The sequence below is a fragment of the Ursus americanus genome, chromosome 12 (assembly GCF_024610735.1).
Source record: "Ursus americanus isolate L20-20 chromosome 12, mUrsAme1.1.p, whole genome shotgun sequence".
NCBI classification, from domain to species: Eukaryota; Metazoa; Chordata; class Mammalia; order Carnivora; family Ursidae; genus Ursus; species Ursus americanus.
The window spans coordinates 23,580,426-23,599,889 of record NC_142138.1 but is presented as its reverse complement, the minus strand read 5'-3'; positions in this window follow the sequence as shown (position 1 = coordinate 23,599,889).

The following is a 19,464-nucleotide window of genomic DNA, read 5'->3' as shown; positions in this document are numbered from 1 at the left end:
GAAGCGGCGTGAGCCCAGACTCCTCGGGGTGCTGCAGCAAGGCAGATAACAAGAAATGCAAACGCCAAACTTTGTCCTCAAGTAAGCCATTGCTGGGAGCCCTTAGAAAGGACAAGGAGCAGCGTCTTCCCGGGCTTTCACTTCTGAAGTCTACAGACTCAAGCCTTTCCCCAGTTCTTAACCTTTTTATATGCAAGATTTCCAGGCTGCCTTCTCTACCCTCCCACACCCTCAACCCTCCTCCTCCCCAGCACTCCGCCCCAGCTCCGTCTAAGTATTTCTCTCTGCTTCTCATAGTCCCTACCTCTGAAGAAGAAAAAAAATCGCAAATTTCATGAAAAGAATTTCCTGAAACCCCCATCAAGTCGAGAGCGCAGAGAATATACCCTGGGGAATCCAGGAGTCGGGGCGTCTGCTTACTGGGAGAGGGGCTGAAGCTGACAGTCCAGGAAGACTGAAACCCCCAGCCAGCTGGTCTGGTTCAGCAGCTCCGGGGCACTGTGACCTAAAGGAAGCGGCTGGGCTCTCGCTTAGCGCATCCAGAAGATGGATGGTGGTAATAACTGCTCTGCCTCCTTCATAGGACTAGGTAGGGATTAATGAAAGAAGAGATTAAAAAGTGCTCTGTGATTTGTAAAGCGCTCAGTAGAAAATATTATGATTATTAAATTATCTCATTGGGCCCAGTATTGGGTGTGTTAACAATCTTTGTAAAAACCTCACTCTGCATCTCCCTGCTGCTGTCCAGGAGAGTCCTTGTAAAATGCAACCTGGGACGGACAGAGATCGAAAGATATGCCAATATATACAAAGAAAAGCCCAAACAAAAAGCGAACAAAAAGTGAGATCATTATTATTTTCAAAAATAAAAACAGAGTGATAACCCTTCAGTATTCCAAATTACAAGTGCCCGCAATGTGACACTACCTCTTGTGGGCATCACCCTAAGCCAGTGGTCCATTTTCTGGGGGTTCCTTGCCATGGCAACAGGCAAGCCTTAGCCTTAAAAGCAGAAGACTCTATAATATTGAGCAAGCTGTTCCTTCTCTCCAGGCCTCAATTTCCTCATCCCTGAAATATATAAGTAGGACAGGGCTTCTTTAAGATCTTATCCCACCCTTCTGTCTTAGGATTCCTTGGATGCCTCGCTTAGGCATCCTAACTTAGCAACAGTTGGGGCTCCAAGGTCATTTCATACTTGATAGAATATCAAAGAGTTTAATCCTCATCCTGGGATAAAGGACTAAGTGAGCAAACAATCCCAAATCATGCCAGCTACTTAGGGACTCTTAATTCTACTTAATCATAATGAGAAGTTTTCAACCTTTGGAGATTGCTAGGGGGAGAAGCATGACATAATGCCTTGAACACTGAGAGCTGTGCCATTGGCACAGAATTTCCATCACAATTAGCACTTTTCCCACCCCAAATGCTTTCATACTGAAAGTGCCTGCTTCACCCAGTAATTCCACTCCACAAACTGACACCTGAAAACCACAGCCTAGGTGTTCCGAGGATCCTAAGGAACACAAGGTCAGCCCTCCGTCTCACTTTTCCATCTTTCCAAATCTGAACTCTCATCTAGTTTCCCACCCAGGGTCTTCATTGCCCAGCTGCACACGTCTGCCTAGGGAGACACTTTCCCTTCCTTTGCAGCTGCTTGCTGTCAGCTGGTCTGTCTGTCCTCAGTGGGAACATTCAGGTTCAAGTCTCTGTCTGGGGAGTCCATAGACAGCCTTGACTATTATTCTGATGGATTGTTTTAATTCTTTCCACTTTGATCATGTCAGTTTCCACAACAAACAAGGCTCACCAGAAGCATTCCTGGGCTCACTACAGTAAAGGCACTTGGCTTTGCACCACAAGCCAGAGGCCAGAACTCTTCTGCTTTTGTTTCAAGGCTATTTTAACCCTTGGTTACACAGTTTTCCAGCTAACACTTTGTACCTTCACTCCCTGCAACCATAGACATGTTAGTCTCCTCCAGAGAAATGCAGTGATTTCCAGCCTTTAATTAATTAAGGATCCAAGTGGCAGATGCAGTTCACACACACTGGAGCCAAGCCCTGGCTAAGAAGGTTCTTTTGCTCCAAATGCTGTGCAGTTCACTAAGAGTAACTTCAGCTGATAAAAATAGCTCCGTCTCCTGAGTTGCCAGGAGCCATTTCAAATCATTTTAAAATATTATCTCATTTAATACTGGCAAAATATTAAGGTGAAATAGGAATTACGTCGACTTCACGAAGTGAAGAAACCTAGCAGTTAGACACGAAGCTTTCTGCCCCAGATTACACAGCCAGCCTGGAATGGCACAGGGTTCTTAACCTGGATCTGTGGCTTCAGGGCAGGTCCTAACGCTGAAATGTTAAATGTTGGACGTTAGCACTCCGTACGCTGTCGTCGTAGAAAGAGCTCTTGATGGAGAGTGAAGAGACCAGAGTCTCTGACTGTGACCACCTCCATCAAGTCCATTTTCTCTATGCCTTGATTTCACTACCTGTCGACTGAAGATCGAATTAAATCAGTTATTTTTTTCTAAACCTCAGTCACTCACTTGATTACTCATACCACTCGTATCATTATTTAGTAACTAGACTTCTTTAAATCAATGTACTTTTAAAAACTAAATATTTTAAAATGAAGTAAACTTCAGTTAAAAACAAAAATGACTTGCTCTAAATAGATGGTAATAATAAAAATAAGATGATTAAAAATAATAGCATTAAATTCTAGCAAGACACTCTTGCCAGCCTAAGGCTCTAAGACTCAGGCTAACCTTATGTTAAATTGGAAAATATGCAAGTTAGTTAAAGACACTGCAAGTTAGTTAAGGTGTATCGAAGACATACTGACAAATACACACTGAGACTTTCTCCTCAATGTAACCAGGTGGGAAGAGAATCCAACAGGAAACAATTTTCTCACTACCTTACTCAATGTTACTTAACATCTTAGCTGTGTACTACCTCAAGTTACCTCACCTAAAACTTTTTTTGCATACAACCAGACGTCCCCATCTCATATTTGAGTAGATGATATTGTGAGTTTCTCTTCCAGCACTTCCAGTTCTCAAATACTTCAATTCTAATTAGAAATGTTAATATTAGTGACTATTAAATTTGAAACTTAATTCACTAGCACTGGGTGAGTACTTCCTGACCTGTAGAAAAAGGAAAATAGGAAGAGAACTTGACAATAAACAACCACTGTTAGCAATTTCTTTGAACAGCAAAAGAAATTAAGACTTTTCCCTGGGAAGTGTCTTCAAGGACTACAAACCTTGTTGCCCCATAACCATGTAATAATTTTTGCATATTTGCCAGGGTCTGCACCAGTAGGTTTTCAAAGTGTGGCTGAAGTCCCTGGGGATAACCAATATCCTTTCAGGTCAAAACTATTTTCATGATACTACTAAGATGTTCATGCCTTTTTCACTAAGTTTTCCAGAGGCGACATCAAGTGAGATACTGCAACAGATGGAATGCAGAAGTAGACATGAGAATCCAGCTGTCTGCCATTGACACAAATATTAAAGAGATTTGCAAAATGTTAAACAATGCCACTCTTCTCACAAAATTTTTTTATTTGGGAAAATATAGTCATTTGTCAAAAAATTGAGTTACTTATGTTAACATATAATGAATATGCCGTTGTTATTTTAAAACAAATATTCGTAAAGATCTAGATTTAACTTCTAATACAGTAAACATTAGTAGATGTAACTCACATAAACAAAAGTTCTTGGAGCCTCGGTAATTCTTAAGAGTATAAAGATGTCCTGTAGCCAAAATGTTTGAGAATATTCGAGACCATTATAAACAGCAGGCTAGAGTACATCAGCTGGAATACAAAGTGAGTACAGTCAAAAGTAGTTCATGGGGCGCCTGGGTGGCTCAGTCGGTTGAGTGTCAAACTCTTGGTTTCAGCTCAGGTCATGATCTCGTGGGTCGTGAGATCTAGCTGAGTTGGGCTCATGCTGGAAGATTCTCTCCCTCGCCCCTTCCTCTCTCCCTCTCTCTCTAATAAATAAATAAATCTTAAAAAAAAAAGAAAAAGTAGGGGTGCCTGAGTGGCTCAGTCAGTTAAGTATCTGCCTTTGGCTCAGGTCATGATCTCAGGGTCAACATCTGTCAGGGCTCCCTGCTTAGCGGGGAGTCTGCTTCTCCCTCTCCCTCTGCCCATTCCCCCCACCCATGATCTCTCTCTCCCTTGCAAATAAACAAATTCTTTTTTTGTAAAGATTTTATTTATTTATTTATTTGAGAGAGAGAGCAAGAGAGCACACAAGCAGGAGGAGCAGCAGAGGGAGAGGGAGAAGCAGGCTCCCTGCTGAAGAGGGAGCCTACAGTGAGGGGCTCGATCCCAGGACCCTGGGATCATGACCTGAGCTGAAGGCAGACGCTTAACCTACTGAGCCACCTAGGTGCCCCAAATAAAATCTTTTTTAAAAAATTTAAAAAGAAGTTCATTATAAAACTACCTATAATGGAGAAGAGTAAGAAAGAGACACACAGTCAGCAATAATAAATTATTATATTTAGTAATAATGAACGTTTAGCTTTTCTCAAATGATCATCAACTCAAGGACATGATTTCTGATCATGACAAGGGAAAATTAACAAATTAAGAAGAAATATAGTAACCAGAAAATGTTTAATACACACCCACACCCACACTATAGATGATAGATAGATAGATAGATAGATAGATAGATAGATAGATAGATAGATAGATAGATATACACATATATATCATGAGAGAGCACATTGAATTCCAAAACACTGCATGCCTGTTAGCGCACAGGCCTAGAATAGGAGTGTGGAAAATGGAGACTTTGCTTGGGAAGTTTGCATACGAAAATTTGTTCTTTTACAAATTACTTTTAACAGTGTCCCCACATTGCTTATACAGTCACTCTAAAATGGTAAAGTTTTGTTTCTTGTGTGGTCAAAAAACTGCTGAAAGGTTGGGACACTTAAAGCCATGGCTCTGCCATCACATGGTTGATTAAATTGACAAGTTAGGCCAATGTATCTTAGCTATTTTACTGGCTGAATCCCATCCACTGTATAGCCATAAATTGTGACTATCAGCTGAGACCATGGCCAAAAAAATCTAATTGTCAATTAGTGTGTTTCATGTAGATAAGGCCAAAGTGTATTCATACCTATACTAAATGTCTCATTCTCATTTTGATTCTGGGAGCTCAATTTACAAAGAGAATTAACATTTCTCTTTATTTTAAGTGGTTTCTATGGATACCTTCCATGAAGCATTTCATTCACATCTATCCAATTTAAGCTTCTTATTTTAATTTAAATACATTTTCCATTCCTCCAGAATTTGTATATGATATCTGCAGTTCATTTTCTGGATGTAACCTACAAAAAGCATTTATGCACACACAATTTTAAATTAATATGTTCAAAGGTTTAAAAAGAGAGAGAAACTCCAACAATACAGAAAGTCATAATCTCAGAGTTGGAGTTCTATTTTTATGTGCCTCATACTTGCTCACAACCTGATCTGTAATCTAGAGAATCAAGTTTTCTGATTTTGGTCTTTTGGATCTTTATTGGGTGTGTTTTTCTTTTCCTTTCTTGATCTTATTTATGGTTATACTGCAGTTTTCTTACTTAGAGATGGGATTAAAACTTGTTAAGTCCTAGTACAATTAAAATTCAATAACAATTTAATAAATAACCGTTAGATTTCTACTTAGCATAGAAAATTTGAAAAAAGCTTTTTTAAAGAATACAACCTCAGGGCGCCTGGGTAGCGCAGTTGTTAAGCGTCTGCCTTGGGCTCAGGGCGTGATCCCAGCACTCAGGGATCAAGTCCCACATCGGGCTTCTCCGTTGGGAGCCTGCTTCTTCCTCTCCCCACTCCCCTGCTGTGTTCCCTCTCTCACTGACTGTCTCTCTGTCACATAAATAAAATCTTTAAAAAAAAAAAAAAATACAACCTCAGAAAACTGACATAATATTGCCAGCATTTGCTAATCAATAAGCACTTTTTTTAAAAATTTTCCCTTTTCCAAGAAGAACTATAATATGTAAACCTGTTAGGAAGAGATTTGATGTCATCTCTAGCTACAAATCTTTCATTTATTTATGTTATGCAAATGTTATATGCCTCAGCCTAGAAACCAAAGTCTTCCACATATGATTTCAGACTCGTGTCAACGTTATCCACCATCCCTCCCTGCACAGTCACTCCCACGCCACTATGCTACAACCTGACCTACTGAGTTCTCCAGGAGGTGAGTCCCCTAGCTAACCTTTGGTTTTTGCTCTTACCATTCTCTCTCCCCCTTGAAATGCCTCCTTCAGTCTTCCCACTGTCTGGTAACCGAAATCTTTTCCAGACCCCAAAACAGATGACCAATGCCACTCCCCTTTCTTGATCCTCCCAAATAGAGGTGCCCACACTACTCTTGATGGCCACAACCCTCTCATTAACCCATACACTGTGTTTTCTAAAATTCCTTTATGTATTTGCTTTATCCCCTACTTCAAAATAAAAACTCCTTTAAAAATTTTATGGTTTTTTTAATAAGTAATACATACATACAATAATCATACAATTCAGAAAACACCAAAGGATATTTGAGGAAACATGTCTGCTTCCTACTTCCTCACCAGTTCTCCTCTCCAGAGGCACATAATGTTACTAGTTCCTTGTGTATCTTTTTAGAGATAGTCTTATAAGGGTGTGTGTGTGTATATGTGTGTATATTTATGTACACAAACGCCAGTGTATTTTTTTATTTTTTTTCCCAAAGATCTTATTTATTTATTTGAGAGAGTGCAGAGAGACAGCAGGGAGCCTGATGTGGGACTTGATACCAGGACCCTGAGATCATGACCTGAACTGAAGGCGGACGCTTAACCGACCAAGCCACCCAGGTGCCCCACGGCTGTGTATTTTCATGTATTCTGCAGGCTGGACACATCACGTTGGGCAGGTTGTGCCTTATACGAGGGCACCAGTGGAAAGGGTACGGGGCCTGAAATCCAGCCCGTGCTTCTCTTGCCACACTATAGGCTCTGTGGTCCTGCTATGCACATGCTAAAGAAAGGGAGCTTTCTTCAAATTTCCTCAAATGCTCCTTAAAGTCTAGCAGTGGTCCTACTGTGTATTTTTATTTCAATTTTCACTTTATTGTAAAATATCTTTGTTGTTTTCTTCACTTCGCACTATCACAGGAAAGTGCTTGTGTGACAAATTCATGTTTAAACACTGTCATCAGGGAAAAAGATTAATTTGAAAAACCTGTTTTCAAGCACTGGCCTATTTCTTTAGATTTGCCAATTTATAAGTCATCCATGAATATACTAAGTTGATACTATTGTTTTCAAATAAAATATCCATGAAAAGACTTTTCAAAAATCATGAAAATATCAATAATCACATTTATAATGGTTATTATTCTTTTTTGAAGCAAGAATTTTAAGAACATTTACTAGGCTAGGTTATTTGGAGTTTGTTAAATCTAAAAAAATTGTTAATGTAATAATTATATCTTTTTCTTTTTCCCAAATTAGCCTAAGACATTTAAGGGGAAAAAAAAAGTACTATCTTCCTACCCTAAGGACTCATTGGGTGTCAGTTGCAGAACATATCAAAATCCAAGACTCATATAATTTCAGAAAAAAATTTATTTTTAATGCTTCTCACTCCAGGGGTCCCTTTTGATGTAGTGCTGCCCTCATTTCCAATAGTTAAATCTAAACCTGTGTTTCTTCTTAGAAAATTCATCACTCCACATTGGAGCCTGAGATCCAGACCATAGCTCCTGGATATAGGACCCAGAGATTCATTCTTCTATCCAGTCACCAATTTGTATTTTATAAACCTATCTAGATTATAAACCTTGGATTCATCCCTCTAGGAACTGGATTTTAAATGGTCCTGTCAGTTTGCTTGAGCATGTTCCTTTTAGGTCAGCATCTCTGGAAGACACGGGCACCTGGTTGGCTCAGTCAGGAGAGCATGCAACTCTTGACCTTGGGGTGGTGAGTTCAGGCCCCATACTGGGGAGTAGAGATTACTTTAAAAAGTAAAATCTTTTTCAAAAATTAAAAATAAATAAAAATCAAGTAATGTGCCAGTCTTCATCTGCAAATCTAATGTTGACCTTTATGCCTATTCCTCACACTCAGTTCACTTCCAGCCTCAGGCTTAGAGAAGAGTGAGCAAGATGATGATGATGAAGATGATGAAGAGAAGGAGAAGACGACGCTGTAAGCTTAAGGGTGGGCTTTTTCAAGTTTCCAAATGCCAGGGAGCCACAAGTGCCCTATGAAAACATCCTGCTTAATTTAAGGTAAGATGTATCCGTGGCACAGTTTTCATAAAGCAATAGTAAGTATTAAGACATTATTGCTTTTCAAAAAAAAAAAAGACATTATCGCCTTTCTTTACATTAAAGGGGCCTAGAATACTTCACTGTGGCATAAAAATTGTTGAACTGAAGGCATTTGAGAAGGCTTTTTTCCTTAATTCCCTTATCTGCCTGAGAGCAGAGCTTCCCAAAAGAACTCAGGAGAACTCAATTGGCATAAATCCCCTTCCCCTTAGGAACAACCAGGAAAGCTTGACTCCTAATCACTGGTGAATAGAAATCAGCACCCCATCTAAATAGATATTTTCACAGAACTGTCATATCGCCTCTCTATTCCCATAAGGGCCCATTTATCTTTCCTAAAAGTCATTTGTTTTTCAATAAGTGTCTTCCCCCCACCTTCCCTTGTTAAGATAGCACACAAGCTCCAAATTCTAACCGCCTCCCTGAGTCACATTTTCCTGTGAACTCCCATGTATAGTGTAGTATATGAATAAGAATCTGTCTTTTCTCTTGCTAATCTGTCTTTTGTCAATTTAATTCACATGCCTCACAGCTACTGAACAGAAGAGGCTAGAAGAAAGTTTTTCCACCCTGCCAGCGTCATCTCCTCCTAGGGAAATAACACTCACCCTTAAGGCCCAGCTCAAATGGTACATTTTTTCCTTCATTAGGACATGTTCACCCCTTCTTCTAACTTCTCAAGAGATTTGCTAACTCTTTTAGAGCATTTCTGCAGATATAACGATATGTGCGCTTGTCTTACTCCCTCATATTCTAATATTCTAATATATGTGTTTTAAAGACAAAGCCTAGATCTTCCCTGTCTTTGGATGACCAGTAATACTAAGGACAGTATTTTGTGTATATATAATAGATATCAGGTAGGAAGAAAACTTACCTAATGGCCCCAGCATGATGAATCTGAACGGTTCCTAAGGTGGTCAGTTCTTAACTATTTGCTTTGCGCATGTCCCTTCCCTTTCTCAGCCTTAGCTACCTCATCTACAAAATGAGAAACCTAGAACCTATGTGGAAACTTTCATTTTCCCAGCAATTAGAAGAGCCATCTCATTTAAGCATCTAGCAGAGAGTCTAGGACATCAAAGACATGCCGTAAGGTTAGTTCCTCTGATCCCTCACATCTACCTGAACACTGAGGAAGCTCAGCAGTCTTCACATCTGGATCTAACTCACTCTTTTAGGAGCCTACCACCCTCTCCCTTACTCACTTGAAAATGTCCCCTAATAAGAGTTTCCCCTAATAGGCAACAAATGATGGGCAAAATCCCTTCCAAGGCCATACAGAGTCAAAATGTCAGGACTTCCAGAAATTGCTGTGGTCTTGTTCTGGGCACACTGTTAGATTAGCTTGTCAGTAAGCCTAGTGTCTCCTGGGTCAGCCGAGAGAGAAGGTGCTAGAATGGTGGTGGTAGTGGAAGGAGTTGAGCTGATACAATTGGGCTTGGGAGAGGAGGGATGGAAGAGGTGACCATACAAGACAGTTGCACCACCAGAGGGAGGCCATCAGGAATGACAACAGTGTTCTTTCTTCCTCTGGGAATATATATGAATGTTATGTGATTTTGTCCTCTCTATGAACCTGTGAGTCCATGTCCATGTGTGCAGGTGAATCATGTAAGAGAAATCCATGTATCCATTCATTGATCTGTTCATTTTAATGAAATCAAATGAGCTTTTAAAAGTGCCCCAGTGTGCCTTGGTGGCTCAGTCAGATGAGCATCAGACTCTTGATTTCTGCTCTGGTCACGATCTAGGGTCTTGGGCTCCCTCACATGGGCTCCCTGGCAGAGCTCCAGGGCTCCACACTCAGGGTGGAGTCTGCTTGGAATTCTCTCTCTCCCTCTGCCCCTCCCCCCTCAAATAAATAAATAAAATCCTTAAAAATGCCCCAAGTACTGGGAGGAAAAAAGATAAATAAGATATCTTCCACCTCTGACTACAATTGGTTTACAGTCTGTTGGAGACAGATAAGTAAATGCTTTGCCGGCACTGTTCTATGATAGGTTAGCACCAAGCACTAGGACACTTGCCTAGGAAAGAGTGCTGGAAAAAAAAAGAAAGAAGCACTAAGCAGGGAGTTTTTTCTCCACAGGTTCTACAAATACATTTAGCTTCATGTATTCTCCTTCCCATCCCCTCCCCACCCAAGGAATTTGGAAATAGAAACAAACTTAATGAGACCTTTTTTTTTTTCTTTGACATGTGCTGAAAAGCCAGTACTGTGTAGCATTTCATCTCTTTTCCTCCATCAATTTCCACTAAGCAAAATAAAAATGTTTTCTAGTTACAGCATTTTCCCTTGTTAGTTGTGGTAGACTGTAGACTCTGAGACAAGGGCACAGGACCTAGTACAGAGAAAAGTCTCAGAAAATGTTTGCATGATGGGAGTTCATGAAATGGTCTCATTTGTAAAATGGAGATACCTCCTCCCCATTCTTGGTGCTGTTGTGAGAGTAGCCTTACCCTGAGCCTGGCCTTGAGAAGCACTTCATACATGGTAGATGGTATTGTTATTATCATTATTAGTATCAATCCTTACAGTTTACTGGATTATACCAAAACATTTACAATATTTATTTTTGCTCTTAAAGTAAGGAGAGAGAGAAAGAAAAGAACACTCAGGCCATAATTAAAACCGGGTGGTGCACTGCACAGCTCTGTTTTCCAGACCTCTGCAATAGCAGTACATATTGTTTCCTCCTCTTAGCGGGATTCCAAGATCTAGCAGTTACCCCCAGGAGAGAACATGCCATTTTAGGCAGTGGCCATTATCTTACAAACCTCTGTTATCTAAACAAATTGTCTCCTTGGCTCCGCTGAAAGAGTAGATAACCACACCTAAAGACAGGGCAGGCTGGCCCTCTTCCATCTACATAAGATTCCAGTCCCTTGGGTCACAGCCTAGGGCCTGAGGAACCCAAGCAACATCAGCTTCCAAAGGCTGCCTCACTCAGGACTCAAGACTTTGACTCCTTTGCCTCCTAGGCATTTGCTGACCACAGAATTCCCCACTGCCAGGTCTCTTGGCCCTTGTGCAAACCAGTGTGGTTCCCAGGTCTCCTCCTAAACCAGCGGCTCAAGGCTCACATCTTCCTTTGCCGAGTTCTACACTGTAAGACAAAAGGACTGAGTCATCTGCAAATGCCACCATTGGATTCGGTATTAATATGGGAAGTGAGTTATTCATTAGCATTTGTGAGAAACATCTGGAATGCCACCCCAAGCTGGGAGACTGATTTCACTCACTCTAGCCCTTAAGGAAGTGGGTTCTTGGGCCCGACAACAATAGAAATGAGGCTGGAACCAAAAATCAAAGGCACGGGCAAAGCTTTACAGCGGTTAGAGCTGGGGCTGAAGGGAGACAACAATAACAAAATAGTTATGCTGGCCTCCCACAACAGCAGGCAGGCCCTGCTTATCTAGAGAAAGTTCCCGCTCAGGTTCCCATTGCGTACAACCCCGTTAACCAGGGCCAGGAAAAAATACTTTGTCCTGATTGGTTGGAAGGGCCTCGTCCTGATTGGTCGATATCAGTAGGCAACTCAGGAAGCTCATTGGTGACTTTTGCAGCCGGGGATCCTCTGTTTTAAGTCCAGCTTGTCTGTAGGGTCCTACCTTGGCAGCATCCTGGTTCTGCCCTGTTAAGAGAAGTGGTTTAACAACAACAGCCAACAGAAAGCGCCTCAGGTGCGTAATGTTTTTCACAAGGGGCTTGTTCCCATAGTCCCTGTTTCACAGTACCCAGATTGTCATTTTGAAAAGCTGACTTCTGGGTCCGATGCTATAGTTCTTGTCGCAGTTCAGAAACATCTCTGACGCAGTAGGTGCGCAAGAAATATTGTTTCATTTAATGAAGAAAATGTCATTTGGGTCTTAACCTGAATGACATTTACCCAGTTAAGGTAAATCTTATGCGAAGCATAATCTTCGCAAGATAGCTTAGTCTCTCAGGCTACCCGTTCAGAAAGGAAACCTGTAAGGAAATTATGCCTGGCAGACAGTAGGCACTTTTAAAAAGTTTGCTTCACAATGTAGGACCAGAGGGAACATGTGTATATAAATATAAATACAAATATAAATATAAATGTATTCTTTATGTAATTGAAAATTTTTATGCATAAAAAAGGCTAAAGGAAATATGACAAAATGCTAACATAAGTTAACTTCTCATGTTGTGGAAAAAGATGTCTGTTATTCTATATTCTATTTCTATATATTCTATATTTTTCAAAAAAGTCTCACAGTAAAAAAAAAAAAAAAAAGAGGATGTTGCCTGGCTTTGGTTATCTAGAGGATGTGGAATAAAGAACACCAGAACTCTTTCATAAAGGCAGGAGTGACTTCTGCTGACTCTTTTACAGAATATAGGCTGGAGGTCGGGCGCCTGGGTGGATCAGTAGGTTAAACATCCTGCTCTTGATTTCAGCTCAGGTCATGATCTCAAGATTCTGGGATCCAGCTCTGTTCTCAGTGGGGAGTCTGCTTGAGGATTACTTTCCCTCTCCCTCTCCCTGTCCCTCCTCCCCCCCCCCAAAATAAATATTTAAAAAAAAATATATATATATATACACACACACACACATACATACACATACATATTGGGTGGGTCGTACATCCCTAACAACCTTAAATGTCAGGTATCATAATAGTCATTTTAAAAATGAAACCAAAAAACGAGGTGCAGAAAGGTTAGTTAACTGGCTCAAGATCACACTACTGTATATGGTTGACCAGGGCTTCAAACCAAGTAGCCTCTCTTCAGAGCCCTTCTCTTTAACCACTATCATGATGAACTGGAACCATTGAAATTGCTGCCATAGAATGGAGCACCAAGAATAGTCCTGTCTCCTGTCTTCTTCCTGGAGTCAAAAGCTGAGCTGGAGAATTTTATGTTTTCTCTAAGGCAGTATTTGTGAAACTTTTTATTTTCTTCCACTATCACCTTCCTCGAAGAGCCTTTTTAGACTTGTTTTTTCCCCTAACTGTCCCCTCTCCATAAACTTTTAATACCACAGATATACTGGTTATGTATGTATGTACTGTGAAGTGACACAGACCATTGTAGTATCTAGTTTACTTATCTTCTAAGAACCAATTTTCACCTCCTTGGCAATAACATCCTCCAGTAAGAATACGTGTTCTGAGTAAGGAAGCCAATGTCAAGGATTTCTCTAAGGGCATTTTTTTTTTTTTAAGAGAGAGATATGGGGTGCAGAGAGAGAATCCCAAACAGGCTCCTTGGCCAGCGGGGAGCCCAACATGGGGCTCAATCTCACAACACTGAGATCATGACCCAAGCCGAAATCAAGAGTCAGACAAGTAAGTAGCTGAGCCACCCAGGTGCCCCTCTAAGGCCTTTTATGTTGCCACTGCTTATCTACATGTTACACAAATACGGTATGAAACAAAAGCTCCTACCTAGGCTGAAATCATAGGAAATACAGCAATGGAAGAATTTCAGTTCTTTCTCCCCAGCTTCTAAGGTGGTGTGTTAGAGGGAGGGCTGCCGGTGTGTTCTGAGAGAACAGGGAATGAGTAACCCCACAGTAACTACCTCAGAGCTGGAGATTCCAGTTGTCCTTATTATACGGAGTCAGTTTTCAATTACGTCTGCTAATGAGGTCCAGCAATAGGATGGGTAATTAAAATCCACAAAGAATTCCCAAACCTCATTTAGAAAACTATTTCAAGCTCCTTCTTGAGCCTGTGAACATGTAAGAACCAGACTGGGATAACTGTTCATTTTCGTCTATTGTTTCCAGATTCAGATGGAATGGGAATAACAATCATGCCAGGTTCAACTTGTATTCATTTACTCAGAACTACTCAGTACCTTCTCTTTACCAGGCGCTTTGCAAGTCCCGTTCACCGAGGTGTCTCATTAAGCCCATAGGTTCCATGTGTGGTGAGTATCATCCTTTCCACTTAAAGATGTGAAAACTGACTTGCTGGAAGTGCTAGGAAATGGTGGAATCAGGGTTCGAACTCAGGTGTTTCTAATTCCAGGTACATTCCTTTGTGGTATTTTCAAAGCCTTGTGAAAAAGCTAGAAAGACCTGGAAAATGTTCAATTCAGTTGAAGTCAGCACATTTTGAATTGTTGATAAATTCAAATGTCAATTATTTGAGCTTTGAAGTTAGACAGACTGATTTATTTCTCTCTCATCATGTGTCTATAAGCATTTCCTATGGCTCTTGTGTTCCATTCAACATTCTAATCAGTAAAACTGTTGTAGGGAGGATTAGATGATACAATGTTTTCAAGCACCTCGTACATCATCTGCATCAAAACATCCTGTTTCCTGCCCCATCCATTAGTCCCCGTATCATTTCTTTGCCTTTTGTCCTATGCTGCCCTGCATTGTGACCTCTCATTTTACAGTATCTGTCTGGCCTTCTTAGCTGAATCATAAGAACTCTGGGATCATGAGCTGTTCTTATGAAGGTGGTTCTCAAATTTTCGTATTTGTATTTTTTCAATGCATGAAATTGCATATGCTACACATTGACACTCCTAAGATGACAATTCTGAGCTAATTTTAGATTTCTACACATCATCCAATGAGCAAGAATTTCAACTCTCAAATGGCTGCATCTATTGCCAGGATGGTGACAATTTTTGTTTGTTCTATGAATAGTTTATTGCATTTGTCCTTCTAATTTTATAACAAGTGAAAAACAGTAACCAAAAAAGTGATAAATAAGATTGTGAGATGATAAAAGATATCCCCTAAATGGCAGATCTATATCTTCAAATGGATGTCTATTGAACTTCAACCCAAATCTGCATTCAACTTTGAAGGATAAGAATAAATGAAAGATCATCATGAAATGTTGAGAGTCTGTTCTCAGACTCTGCCTGAAAGGACAAAGTCTTGGTAGGAAACATGTAGAAATCCTTAAATTATGAACTGTGAATCTGTGTAAAAAAACATTGCTATAATTCAAATGCCCAGAGGAATGCAAGGCTGAGAGCGATATTGCCAGGGGTAAAGCTCACACAGATTCCTGGGAAGGAATGCCAAAGTTCAATTTCTTTGATAAAAATTAAAAAAAAAAAAAAAGATGATACCATAAAATCATCATTATAAACGCTTACTCAATCTCCTGCCCAAATACATTCACAAATTCTTTTTTGGACAATAAAAGTCTTTGGTTTTTTTGAAAAGATTTTAGTTATTTATTTGAGAGAGAGAGTGAGCCAGAGAGAGAGAGAGCACAAGCCGGGGGAGAGCAAGAAGGGTAGAGGGAGAAGCAGACTCCTTGCTAAGCAGGGAGCCCCATGTGGGACTGAATCCCAGGACCCCAGGATCATGACCCAAGCGGAAGGCAGACATGTAGCCGACTGAGCCACCCAGGAGCCCCACTATAAAATTATTTCTTTTTTTTTTTTTAAGATTTTATTTATTTATTTGACAGAGAGAGAGACAGCCAGCGAGAGAGGGAACACAAGCAGGGGGAGTGGGAGAGGAAGAAGCAGGCTCACAGCAGAAGAGCCTGATGTGGGGCTCGATCCCATCACGCTGGGATCACGCCCTGAGCCGAAGGCAGACGCTTAACCGCTGTGCCACCCAGGCGCCCCTATAAAATTATTTCTTATTTCTATTTAAAAGATGCCATTTTTAGAAATTTAGTTCTTCACAAGCAAAAATATCTGATTTGTTCACTGATGTGCTCCAAGCACACAGATCCTTGCACCAACTAATCACTTAATAAATATTTACTGAATATAATTCAAGTAAACTGAAGTTGATATATTACTTTATAAAATTATTTACTATGTTCAGTTTTCTCTGTGTTTAATAATCATGTGAGCCTTGTGTGACCCAGGAGTTTAAGAACATCTAAAATGGAGAATACACTTAGGATTTTATTATTTTAGCTCTTGGATTCAGAAAAATACTGGGTCATGTTCTGTCTTGCATTAAGCACGCAATATTGATCAAGTCACTAAAGCTGAAACTGGTTTATTTTTTGTTTTGTTTTTTGTTTTGTTTTTTTAGAGAGAGAAAGCATGGCAGGGGCGCAGGGGGAGAGGGAGAGAGAGAATCTCAAGCAGATTCCCTGCTGAGCATGAAGCCCAACACGGGGCTCGGCACAGGGCTCAATCCCAACCCTGAGATCATGACCTGAGCCAAAATCAAAAATCTGACGTTTAACCGACTGAGCCACCCAGATCCCCCCTGAACCTGGTTTAAGATAGATAAATAGCAACATATGTATGTAGCAAACTATTTATTTATATATCCACCTCACAGGACAGCTTAAAAGAATACAAAAAATGAACCAAAACAAATCCAATAAACTGAATAAAGAAATATATAAGTACATATAAGTTCTAAGAAAACATAGGTTAAATGAGAAGATACGACAAGGAAAAAAGCCTCAGTTTTTTTCATTTGTAAGTTAAGAAATGGCACAAACCTCACCGGTTGATGTGAATATCAGATGATTTCGTGTGATACTAACTTGTTAAGGTTAACATTTTAGACCTCGTAGTGGTAGTAGTCATAATCATAATCTTAAAGACAAGTAGGATAACTTCATGTTTCTACCTACACACAATTGGTGGCATGAATCTCCCCTCTGCACTGTAATATTCGTGATGGTTGTAAATGCTCAGTGGGTTTTCTGTGAGTCTTACTGAGGGCACCATATAGTACGTGGTAGATTATCTGCAAACATGGCCACCAACAACCTCTCCTTTTCCCACACGTCGGCTAAGTGTCTCATCTAGAAGTAGTAGTCTATTTTCTTTTCCCTTAAATCTGGGGGGCCTTGTGACTTGCTTGGACCAAGAGAATGGAACAGAAATAACAGTGTCCTAAGTTTCGTGGAGCATTGAAACTTGTGTTCTGTCTTGGGAGCCCTGAGACACCATGTAAAGGAGCCCGTCTGCCCTGCCAGACAGAGAAGCCATATGGAGAGAAGCCGGCTTGGCCATCCCTGGCAATTCCAGCCACACCGCAGCTGGAGCTTCAGACATGTGAGGGAAACTAGCTGAGCCCTTCCAGCCCAGGTGAGCCACCCCAGCCAATCCCATATGGAGCAGAGAGAAGCTGCTGCCACCAGGACCTGCCCAAATCAGAGAATCATGAACACAAACATGATGATTGTGATTTTAAACCACTAATTTGGAAGATGTTCCTTATTCTGCAATTGATCCACAGGTCCCTGGGCAGAACCCTAGCCTCAGAAGGGGCTATCCCATAGTGATAGTTTTGTTTGTCTCAGCTTTTATCTCCTGTCCTATGCAACTGCCTCTCTGTCAATTGCCACTCCACTCTCTGACCTATCTACTATTCATGGATTTTCAAGGAAGATCAGTGATGTTGTGGAAAAGGCCTCGACCTTGGGTTGATGCCCTCAGAGAAGACTACCAGATGTGAATACTAGGTAGGTGAAGATAGCATTGAAAACTCAGCTGTTTGGCAATACAGAAACAGAAAGCTGGCCCTCTGTAGACCAAATACCAGAAACTGGATGTCACGGTGGCTTGTTTGCATTAGGAAAGAAGTAAGGAAAAGGACATTAGTGGGTCCCCGTAGACCCCAGTGAGATATTGGTGCTGCACAGGAAATGCAACCTCACTTCCCGTATAAAGTGTTAAAGATTAACACACACACACACACACACACACACACACACACACATGCCCTTTTCAGTTCCAGTTTTAATGTATTGTACAATCAATATTTTAATGACAAGGAAAAGAATAAAATAAGCCACAACTATTTTCTTTTGCCAAGTTCCTTTCCAGTCATTTTCCATGTGCATTAACTGTAAGCCCTTATTTTTAGTTGGTTAATTATCCAGCTTCTCTTGCACAAGCCCAAAGGCCAGTATGAACCCAAAGCAATGAGGGAGGCAGGAAAGGGAAAGATAAAGGAACGGTGCTCTTTATTTCCGTAGAGGCATGGAGTGAAGGTGTTAATGATTAATTTATTTCTCCATGTATTGAGTCAATGAACATTACTGCAAGTATTTTAAGTACATTCCACTTTTTACCATTCTTCAGCTGTGTAATTACTTGTTCATTGGTCTTCGGCCCAATTAGACTGTAGGCTATACATGGCCAGCTCTGTTTTATCTAATTCACTACTGTTTTCTATCGTTTAATATAATGCTTAGCACTTCAGAGGCATTAAGTAAATATTTGTTGGATTAAAGCAGGGGAATTGCAAGTCTAGAGAACACATTTACCAAACCAGAGATGGGAAGGAAGAAGTAAGGAGAAATGGTGGTTGTTAAATTAAATAGTGTCTGAGAGTCTATATATTAAAATGAGAGCATGCATGCCCTAATGTACTTTAAAATGAATGTGGTCTATTTGATTAATGCTGCTAGTTAGGATTTGGGTCTTCTGGAAAAAAAAATGATGAAACCATCTCCGGAGACATTGTGTATTCAGTTCATTTAATATTTATATTGAGCTTCTTAACTCAGCATCCTCAAGGAGACCAAAAATGATCATTGCAATATGCAGAGTGATACTCAGGAGGATGGGGTAAGAGCACTCCCCACTCTCCCAGTCCCAGATAAATCAACATAGATTGAGTTAAATTTAGATATTCTCCTAAGAGGTGGAGTGAGTACTCCAGAATATTCGGAAGGGAAATATCCTTTCTTATCTCTTTCTCCATACAACTTCAGCAGAGGTTTAAAAAGGAGGTTTGCAGGGTGCCTGGGTGGTGCAGTCGTTAAGCGTCTGCCTTCGGCTCAGGGCGTGATCCCAGCGTTCTGGGATTGAGCCCCACATCAGGCTCCTCCGCTAGGAGCCTGCTTCTTCCTCTCCCACTCTGCCTGCTTGTGTTCCCTCTCTCGCTGGCTGTCTCTGTCAAATAAATAAAATAAAATCTTTATTAAAAAAATAAATAAATAAAAAGGAGGTTTGCTATCACCAGGAATAAAAACCATATAAGTTAGAGTAGAGGTCAAAAAAAGGGGGGGAGGGGAACCTCCAGATTCAATGGCTTAAATAAGATACAAGTGTATCTGCTCTCTCATAATGGTCTACAGGTAGGCAGATCAGGCTAGGAGACAGCTGTGCTCTAATGAAATAATTGAGACCTAGATTACTTCCATCCTTTTGC